At 46.3% G+C, this 10,858-nt stretch overlaps 1 protein-coding gene across 4 annotated transcripts in view; it reads right to left on the reverse strand.

Moving 5' to 3' along the window:
• The window catches only part of nfkb2 (nuclear factor of kappa light polypeptide gene enhancer in B-cells 2 (p49/p100)), a 35,855-nt gene extending 24,997 nt beyond the window's left edge, over positions 1 to 10,858 (reverse strand). For 2 of the 4 annotated variants that reach the window (XM_007899151.2, XM_007899149.2), the window contains exon 1: positions 8,094 to 8,390. The gene's annotated coding sequence lies outside the window, so the exon portion shown is untranslated. Of the gene's footprint in view, positions 1 to 8,093; positions 8,391 to 10,631 lie in introns of those variants that run through there. The other 2 variants (XM_007899150.2, XM_007899153.2) reach the window with 2 other exon arrangements.

Consider the following 10,858-nt stretch of genomic DNA (forward strand, 5'->3'; position numbering starts at 1 on the left):
TAGTATTCCACCTACATTGCAAAAAAAACTGAGGTGGGGGAAAATTTTTCTGTTGTTTTGAGAGTGCTACAGGAAAAGCGTCTGGTGTTATTTTCCCATGTGACGCCCATGGTTCCCCCACCTACTGCCGTGACCAGCCAGTTCCTCAGAAAGAAGACTGATATTTACAGTAGTCTCGAGATTAGTTCAGGGGAAACATTTCAGAAGAGTAAATTCACCTTCTGAGCTATCAGCACCTCCTGATCTGAGTCTTACACACGTGTATGTCCTTTCAACTCAGGGCTGCAAAAGTTCCGTACCATAGGAGGCCATTAATAGGGAGAAATTCCCTAGTTAAGATGAAACTTTTCACTAGGTGTGAAAGCCGCTGGGTAAATGTTAATTTGCATTGCAACTTAACCTGGGTCTAGATTTACTCCATGTTCGTGGCAATTCATTATCCAGAATTTGGCTGATAATTAACACAGCCTTAACTTTGCAGCTAAGGAAAAATTGTGGAGTCCTATAGGGTAGTGGTTAGAGGACTCGCCTCGCAAGTGGGGGGAACCCAGGTTCATTCCTAGGCGCCGGATAAGCAAGGATTTGGACCCGAGCTGAGTGTTGGGATCAGGGGGCGTGGAGGGCAGGGAAGGTGGGGGTAGGAGGGTGACTGAAAGAGAAAGGTCTTGAGACAGGCTTTGAAGCAGCCGAGGGAGGAGGTGAGGTGAAGCGACAGAAATGCTGAACGCCCGACCATTTATGGTGGGTGGGGGGGCAAGGCGGGGGACATGGTGGAGGCCAGAGTCGCCTGAGCAGACACGTTGATATAGAGCGAGCAAGTCACAGAGATAATGAGGAGCCATGGAGGGCTTTGAAAGGTTCTCACAGGAAAAAGGTTTACCGACTGCTTGACTTGCATACTATAATTACATTTTCAAGAGGGGAAAGCACACAGGTTGTAAATGGGCTGCTGTCACTCTAATAGTGCGGTTACTGTAAAATGCTGATCCTGTTCATCTATGGAAACAGAAAGTACTTGCACTGCAAACATTTCAACCAAGGTGGCTTTGTTCGGTTTGAAATGGATTGGTCTCAAACTCACACACCACTACATCCCAGACACACTCTGTACTGGTATTTCTTTTCATATGAGCTACCCAGTCTAACCCCCCTCGCTCAACTAACACCCAGATAGCTACTTACTGCTAGATAAACAGAGACGTGTGGAGTAAGGAAACTTGCCTAAGGTATTGCGCGTACCGAGATGAGTGCGCTAACCTCTACGCTACAGGACCCCACAACGTATTATTATTTATTATTATTTGTGCTGTGAGGCTACACCTATGGTGGAAAGTCAAGGAAGTCCTGCTCTGGTAAGGCAAGTTATGCCTTAAATGAGTAGGGTGTGTCCCTCTGGGGAGATTCACATTCTATTCCACGGGAATTTCCATGTGTGAGTGGGAAGCACAGAGGGGTCAGTTTGGTTTGGATACTCTTAAGCACTATGATGGATTTCCGCATTGTCAGGCACCCATCTGACTAAAAAAAATTATAGTGCTTTGCAAAGCCCTCCTGACGTAAAGGACAATGAATGTAAGTTGTATTGTATTATTGTAAAGCTGCGATTATGTGTGTAAGTGACAACAACAACACCTCTTTGAACGCTTCAGTTGCCATCTCCCGCTCTCCTCCATAATAATCCTTGCATTTGATATCGTGCCTCACTGAGATGTCTCAAGGCTCTTCATATAAAGTGAACTGACTGTGTATTTTGTGGGCGAAACGTGGCAGCCAATTGCACACAGCAGTATCTCACAAACTGTCGTGGATTGAGGGTCCAAATTATTAATATTTACTTATAATACCCCCAGATTATTACTCCCTTGCTCAGTATCACTGCGAAGTCCTCCAAAATGTTGATCTGTGTAAAAGAACCAGAGGGGAGGCAAGGAGAATTTTTTTTAAAAAAACACAGGGAGCTTTCACGGCCTGGAATGTACTGCTGGAAAACATTCGACAGCAGCTTTCAAAAGGGAATTGGATAGATACTTAAAAAGGAAAAGTTTGCAGGGCTATGGTGTAAGAGCGGGGAAGTGGGATTAGTTGGTAGCTCTTTCCAAGAGTCAGCACAGGCACGATGGGCCAATAGGCCTTCTGTGCTGTAAGATTCTATGATTCTAGGGTTCTATGATCCTAAAGAGCACTATATACAAGTAAGGTGTTGCTGATTTCCTGGATACGTGCTCTCTATTGCAGGAGATTACACAACTTCAATACTGACATCCCTGTGAATCTACCACTAGAATTCCCCTCACTTGTGTTCTTACTTACTTCTTTTCAAGATAATCCTCTTTTTTGGCATTTTGTACAACAATACAGGGTAAATCCAGGAAGCAATGTTCAGTGATAGTAAATGTTAAAAACCTTGCTCTCCACAGAAAGCGAGCAGCCCCCGTTAATCCAAAATTCACTGTACTTTACAAAACCATACAACATTTCTGAACCGACAAGACAAATAACTTGAAAACCAACTCCCTCATACCAGAATGAGGGGAAATCCACACTCAATCACCTCAACCCTGCTAATGGTCCACACATTGAGGTAAACCTCAACTGGTAGCCAAGCTTTCAGCCACTCCCCTGCCCCACCCCCACTCTAAATCCTTCTAAAATTTACCTGTGGAGTACTGGTTAACACATTCGCCCTGCATGAGGCATGAGGAATAAGGAAACTTGCCTAAGGTTTTGCCCTGCCTGCCCAGGAAACAAACCAAGATCCTATTGCTTGCAGGAGTTTGGAATAGTATCTCTCCAAGGGGTGGACCTGATTCTGAATGGGGTGAAGGAGGAGTGCAACATACAATTATCATCATTGGATTGACAGACTGAGAAACAACGGTTGCTCTTGTCTCATACAACACAAACAAGATGATAGCAAGATCATAGAGGTTGTAAAGTTTAAGGTTTCCCCTTCAGTGGGTAAAAGTGCTGCCGGATGTGGCACAGGGCCATTCAGACCAGGAAAGTCCCTTGTATTAATCACCGTCTGTGCTCTGCAGCTCTAATCCAGGGGCAACAGTGAGAGGGGGCACTGGATTAGCCCAAGCTACCTATCACCCTGGGTTCTCTGCAGTAAATCCCTGCTGGAAAGGGCTTGTGTGCGGATGCTGGGTGAGGACCTTATCAGATCATTATCCCGCAGGGAATCCTCTCACTCAGCTCCTGTTAATGCTGCAAGCCAAAGCCCTATTGCGTAGGGTGGTCTTAGCGGACAAGCAGTGGGAAAACTTGCCAGACAGTGTTCTCAATGGCAAGACTATGCGGTTTCAGCTGACTAGACTCCAGCAGTTACCCCAACGCACACTCTGGGGTCCCCAAGCCTTGGCTCTTGCCAACCTGCACCTAATAAATTGCGGAAGTAGGTAAGCAGGATGTGTCCCTCCGGGGAGAGAGTGCGGATTCCATTCCAACAATCGATCTCTGGAATTTCCAGGTATAGGTGGGATGCGTGGAATTCTCAGTTGGGTTTGGACACTCTTAAGCGCGGTGATGGGTTTCCACATGTGTCAAGACACCCGGGTGACCCTAAAAAAAATACCCTCCAGGGTGAATGGGCCCCGCTGGCCCTCACCACCTGGTCTGACATGTGAATTGTTATGGCCTTTGGAGAGTGTTCAAGAAGACTCCTGGGGACCTGCAATTGGGCCTGCGAAGTGCCTTTGGTCGCTGCTTTCAGGAGATGAGCAGAAGAATAATACATAAGGTTGTGCTTCTACATTCTAACCAGAAAGTTAAACATATTCCATTGACAACAGTGTTGTTGTGGTCCACCCAGCAAGCCTCATGCATGCTCCTCCAAATCTGCCAGCTTTCATTATTTTTACAGGGTTTACTGTAACTCTGCCCCAACCCCAACCTCAGAAAAGCACTTCTTCTAGGGTAGTGTTTCCATTTCCCATCTCAGCCATTATGTCAACATAGCTCAGTCTACAACACTGCGTCAGAAGGTTGTGAGTTCAAGCCCCACATCCAGGACAACACTCTGTCACAGGTGCCATCATCTGAGTGAGATGTTAAACTGACATTGCTACTTAACATCTGCCTGTTTTGTTCTTTTATTGGTCAGCCGGATGTCTAACATGTGAAGAAACTCATCACCACGTTAAGAGTATCCAAACAAACTGAATTCCATATATGTTTGTATGTTCCACATAGAAAATGTCCCCATTTCTGAAATGGAACAATAACAATCCTTGCATTTGATATACATCTTTATCACGTTGGATTTCTACACTAGCTCTGCCTGGCAAAGGGACTGGCCAATCAGGATAAAATATTGCTTGCGAAACTATTCCTAAAAAAAGGACAGCACTTCCAGCCAGGCACCCCCTTCCCCCCAGCACTGCACTAGAATGTCAGTTTAGACTACGTGATTCCAAGACAATGTGGAGCTTGAACCCACAACCTTCTGACTTGGAGACGAGAGCGCTACCACTGAGCCAGGCTGACACAGGTTAACATTGTGAAAGAGAAACAGAACAGGAATGCAAGCCTTGATTTTCCCATTCCCCTCCCCCAAGCATCAATTTAATGTCACAATCGGCAAAGGTAGAAACCTACGCTCCCAGCTCTCTGGAGGTGAGACATGTACCTCACTCACCATGTTCCGAGTCCCAAGCTGAACAACTGAACTCCGGGATGGCGAGTGCTAATTTCTACAGGATGATCAAGTGAATCACCACACAAAACTCTACACAAAGGCATTGTTGAGCAATTCCGGAACAGTACAGTACTGCAGCAAAGTAACATGAATTTTGTCTCATAGCAAGAGGATTGGCATGCCAGGCAAGCGAGGTGCTTTATAAAAAAAAATCACACAAAGTGGAAAAAAGGACTAATGGAAGAGCTGGTGTTAAATAGCCATCTCCACATTGATAATAATATAATAATCCTTCCATTTGATATAGCGCCTTATCACATCATTGAAACTTCTCAAAGAAGTTCACAGATTATATTGTAAAGTGGATTGGCTGTGTATTTTGTAGGATTTATTACCCCTAAAAAGCGATCTGCAAATTAACTAACAACCGGTGCCTACTTACTGCTAGGTAAACAAAGGCGTGTGGAATAAGGAAACTTGCCTAAGGTTTTGCCCTGCCTGGAATTAAACTCAGGTCATCTCGCTTGCGAGGGAGCACACTAACCATTACGCTACGAGATTCTTTGATGTTGGGGTAAAGAGCACAGAAAAGCCACATTCCATGTCACATTCCAGCTTTTTCCCCCCACCTTTAACTCCTCTCCTGAAAACTCTGGGTATAGTTCCAAAGGTTTGTTGAGTCTCCAATTTTCATGTTAATTCAGATCAAGTGTAAGATGATTTAGTCGATTAGAGGGGATATGAAATAATCCTTACATTTTGATATAGAACTTCATCACGTCATTGAGACGCCCCAAAGTGCTTCACAAGATGTATTGCAAAAAATGCGGCAGCCAATCTGCGTACAGCAATGTTTTACAAACAGTGAGTGACCAATTGTATTCCAAATCCAAACTAATTCTACCACAAAGCAGTGGGTGGAGTCGCAAGGCAGTAATTAAAAACCAGAACCCAACTCGATTTTTCCTTCCTCAAGCACTTGAGATGTCCTCTGAAGTGAAAGGTGCTGTGGAAATGTAAACTTGTACTGTGTTGTGTCTAATCCAGGAGCAATGAAGCCTTAATGGAGTGAATGATACTGCAGCCATTCAGACTGAGATTTTCTAACTCTGCAAAGACTGGAAATCAAACCATGGCTTAAATACAAGACTGTTGGCAGGTAGCAGGATGCAGTGTTAATATTAACACTGTGGGAGCACTTCCACCGCAGTACTCCCTACTGCAAAGTGTACATGTGGATGTATTGTACGTGTAATGTATTAGTTAGCGCGTGACTCGCAAGCAATAGGAGCCGGGTTCACTTCACGGGGTGGCCGAAACCTTAGGCAAGTTTCCTTACTCCACATGCCCCTGTTTACCTAGCAGTAAGTAGAAATCCGGTTGTTAGACAATTGCCTCGATGTTTTCAGGGATTGACTATGTACTGTGTAGGGCTTAGAAAGCGATCCGCCAATCAACTAAGAACTAGTTCCTACTTACTGCTAAGTAAACAGAAGTGTGTGGAATAAAGAAACTTGCCTAAGGTTTCGCCCTGCCTGGAATTGAACCCGGGTCGTCTCACTCCCTCCCCCTCAAAAGAATGTGGTCACTCAATCCACGATTGTTTGTGGGACACTGCTGTGCACAATTGGCTACCGTGTTTCACCCACAAAATATATGGTCAATCCGCTTTACAGTATATTCTGTGAAGCGTTTTGAGATGTCTAGAAGACATGAAAAGGACTACATTAAATGCAAGGATTATTATTATTAATTGACATAGCGCCTTATCATGTCGTTGTAACGTCTCAAAGCGCTTCACAGGATACACTGTCAATCCACTTTGCAGTATATTCTGGGAAGCGCTTTGAAAAGTCTCAATTTGGAGGAAAGAAATTCTAATTTTGAAACCATCCCTTTTTTTTGGTGCAGAAGAAACACGACCTCCGACTGAAGACTTTATGGGAACAGAAGAAGCCCAATCAGCCCATCAAGCTTGACCTCAGGACTTGCAAATTCTGCACAATGTTACAAATTGACTAAAACCAAAGAACATGGTAATTTCAGGCCGTAGATGAGGAGACAATCTTATGCGGTGGTCAGTGGCAGAACGAGGCCCCATGGCTGATGCAAGAATCTAACATTTTTTAAACATCGTGGAGACATCTCAAAGCGCTACACAGTCTGACACACGCGGAAAGAGTATCCAAACACAGCGGATTGACTGTGCATTTTGTTATCATCACCGCTTTAGCATCACTGGCTCCTCGTGTTCGCTCTCTCTCTTTCTCTCTCTCCCTGGTGAAGCATATGGGTGATGCAGTCATATCGAATTGGGGAGTCGGAGCACATCAGATGGATGGGTTGAGCCCCATAAAAATAACAACAACTTGCATCTGCATAGCTTGACAGTGGCAGAGCTGGACTCTGAGCGGGGTGGGGGGTGGGGGGGGGGGGGGGGGGAGGAGAGGGGAGAGGGGCGGTGGAGGTGACTGGAAGAACGATAGAAACGGAAGATCTTCAAACGTGACCTGAAGATGGGAAGGAGGGGGCAAAGAGGAAGAGTGTAGAGTGTTCCAGAGTTGGGGGGGGGAGGGGGTGGGAGGAAATCCCATGGGCCCTGACACTAGTGCACCACTGTAGGTCACACCAGTGCCTGTGCTGCCCAACCACAGCCATGTAACCAACTTTGTGGAGTCCTGTAGCTCAGTGGTTAGAGCACTCGCTTTGCAAGTGAGAGACCTGAGTTCAATTCCAGGCACAGGGCGAAACCTTGGGCAAGTTTCCTTACTCCACACGCCTAATAATAATCCCTCCAAAACCAAAAACATAATTAAATTGGTCATTTTCAATCTACGACTGTTTGTGGGACATTGCTGTGCGCAATTGGCTGCCGCGTTCGCCCAAAATATACAGTCAATTCACTTTACAGTGTGTTCTGTGAAGCGCTTTGGGACGTCCTCCTGACGTGAAAAGCGCTATATCAAATGCAAGGATTATTATTATTATTATTATTATTAACTGACAGGCAACACGTGAAGGATCCCAGAGTCTCCTGAGCAAAGTGAAGGGGCGCCACCAGGACAGTGGGACAGGACCTCGAGGTGACTGACTCATGGCCCCAACGTGAGAGAACATGGGGTGGAAAGAGGACAATTTTTTTTTTTTTTTTTTTTTACGCAGCTCTCTTTTTTTTTTGGGTGGTGGTGGTGGTGGTGGGGGATGGAGTGAGAAAAAAAAACACACACCCAATGTCAAAGCTCACCATTACCAGTGAGACACGTTGGGCCTCCTGTCTGGAGGAGGAGGGGGACACACACACACACACACACACACACAGAAAGGTTTCCCAGAAGGTAATATGAACAGGTTTACATATTTGCCAATGCCCTGTGCAGACTACTCCCCGAGACCTGCGGGGAACCACCTGACTGAGGGCTGTGAATGGATCGGGATCGGTGGTTCATCAACTTACCTGAAGTTCAATTCGCTTCTCTCCAGACGTGCAAACACACACACACACACCCACACACACACACACCAGAGCACAGTGCCGGGGGGTCAGTGCTGCCTCATCCGGGGTGGGGGTGATGGTGGTGGTGGTGGTGATGGTGGTGATGGGGTGGAAGAGAGACTCCAAACTGCCTCCACCAAACTTGGCCGTCCTTCTCAATCCCACCGATGGACCTCTCTCACTTCTTGCGTTGGTTTTTACGATGGTCGGAGGCTGTTCCCGTCACACTTTTCCTTCTGTGTGTGTGTGTCTGTGTGTGTCTGTGTGTGTGTGTGTGTCTGTGTGTGTCTCTGTGTGTGTGTGTCTGTGTGTGTGTGTCTGTGTGTGTCTCTCTGTGTGTGTGTGTGTCTCTGTGTGTGTCTGTGTGTGTGTGTGTGTCTGTGTGTGTCTCTCTGTGTGTGTGTGTGTCTCTGTGTGTCTCTGTGTGTGTGTGTGTCTCTGTGTGTGTGTGTGTGTCTCTGTGTGTGTGTGTGGTCTTCCCTTACACACGGAATTCCCCGTGCGGTGGCCGCTGTCCGTGGATCTGCTCCTCGCTGGATTCCCGGTTCCTTTCCTCCCCGACGCTATTCTCTCTCTCTCTCCCTCTCCCCCTGTGTGTGTGTGTGTGTGTCTGTGTCTCTCTCTCTCTCTCTCTCTGTGGTTCCTGGAGCTGATGCTCTCCTCTCGCCGCCCCCAATGTGGACACTCCAACAGAACTCTCCACTGGAAAGTCCCCTCCGGTTCATCACAACTGAGGGGAATTCCCATGACGTCACTGCAACATGACCCCACCCCCCCCCCCCCCCCCACCCCCCCCCCCGGGGAGCAGGTCGGCCATCCTATTGGCTGTTGCGCTGCACGTCTGCAAATGTCTCCTCCCCCTTTTTGCTACAGGACTGAACACTCAATCCCCCCCCACCATCATCATCATCACCCCCCCACACCATCATCATCATCATCACCCCCCCACCATCATCATCATCATCATCACCCCCCACCATCATCATCATCATCACCCCCCACCATCATCATCATCATCATCACCCACCCACCATCATCATCATCATCACCCCCCCCATCCCACCCACCATCATCATCACCGCCACCCAACCCCATCATCACCCCCCCACCATCATCATCATCATCATCACCCCCCCCACCCACTATCATCATCACCGCCAACTAACCCCATCTCTTCCTCTTTATAAATAACGCGGTCACTCCAATCCAGGACTTGCTCGCGGGGGACCCCGTCGCGCGGAGAGACACTGGACGGCTGCCACGTCTCGCCCGGAAAATGAACTCACTAAAATTTACAGTAAGTACATCCTGTGGAGTTGCCTCGAGGAGTCTCGACGACCTGACAGGGTAACCATAATCAAACGCTAAGGATTTTTTTTAAACCGGGCATGAAACGATCATTCACAGGTCACGGCGACGGGCGGGGGGATTCCACGACCTTTGCCGACGCAAATCGCTGGTCAATAAATTAGCGCAAAGCAATTTTTTCACACAGTGACAAATTCTTAATTTCACCCCAATGTTAAATGTTATTTTAAGAACGGTTCCTGGTTATGAAGGAGCTGGAGCTGCGAGGCTGCTGTGGGAAGAAGCTGTGCTGAACAGTCCCGACCGAGAGCAAGCTCCACTCACCAACCTTTTCTGTCATTGCTAGCTCGATGAGTAACTGAGAGACTAAAAAGTAAAAAGATTTTTTTTTTTTAAAAATGCGGTCACTCAATCTACCACTGTTCGTGGGACACTGCCGTACCCAATTGGCTGCTGTGTTTCGCCCCCAAAATATACAGTCAACTCACTTTACTTGCTCAACAGTCAGGGTGTTGATTTGTCTTGAGATCAAAGATGTAATCCTTTCACTAAGTGTAAGACGTTTGTCAACATTTGTGTAAAATGGGATTTCCCATGGAAAATCTCACTACTCATAGTGAACAGAGCAGAACATCCTAAGAGAGGCTGTTAGGAGCCTGAATGAAGTTAAGCGGTTATCTTAGGATCACTGGTATAGTCTAACTTGCATGGCAATGCTACATATGAGCCAGTTATGCAAATGATATTAGCCATTTTAGTCAGGTTAACAAGAAATTGCCTCGAGACAAGTTATCTCTGCAAGAAATACACATCAGAGAAACATTCAATAAACACTCCTGCTGAAAGGATTAGGTGGCATGAGTGCAAAATCAGAGTCTCCCCTGAGCCCAGAGAGTAGATTTCCTTCTGCATGACCCTCATCTGTGACTACACTGTAATTGCAAGAAATGGACAAAGTGCCTTTTAAATGCTTCAAGGCTGGTACCAGCAACTGAAGATTTTTGCACAGGAAACAAAAAGATAGTGAAAACCTGTGTGGCAGAAATAACTATAGCAACTTGCATTTATACAGCACCCTTTAATAACAATCCTTGCATTTGATATAGCAGCTTATCACATTGTTGAGCTATCTCAAAGCACTTCAAAAGATATACTGATAAGGAAATTGACTGTTTATTTTGTGGACTTTACCTTAATAATATCTCAGAGTACTTTACAATGACGAGGTCAGAGGCAGATGTTGGCAGGGCCGAGGAGAATGGCTTCCATCTCGCCTGTGTTGTAATGATTCTCAATCCATAAAACCGGTCTTCTGATTTAAATAAATCCTTTATTCTTAGTTTCCAACCATAAACCCACACCAGTTGGTCTCCCAGAATCCCTTTCTATACTTCCTGGTTTTCTTTCATTGGTTCCCA

Source organism: Callorhinchus milii, unplaced genomic scaffold (genome assembly GCF_018977255.1).
Source record: "Callorhinchus milii isolate IMCB2004 unplaced genomic scaffold, IMCB_Cmil_1.0 Scaffold7, whole genome shotgun sequence".
NCBI classification, from domain to species: Eukaryota; Metazoa; Chordata; class Chondrichthyes; order Chimaeriformes; family Callorhinchidae; genus Callorhinchus; species Callorhinchus milii.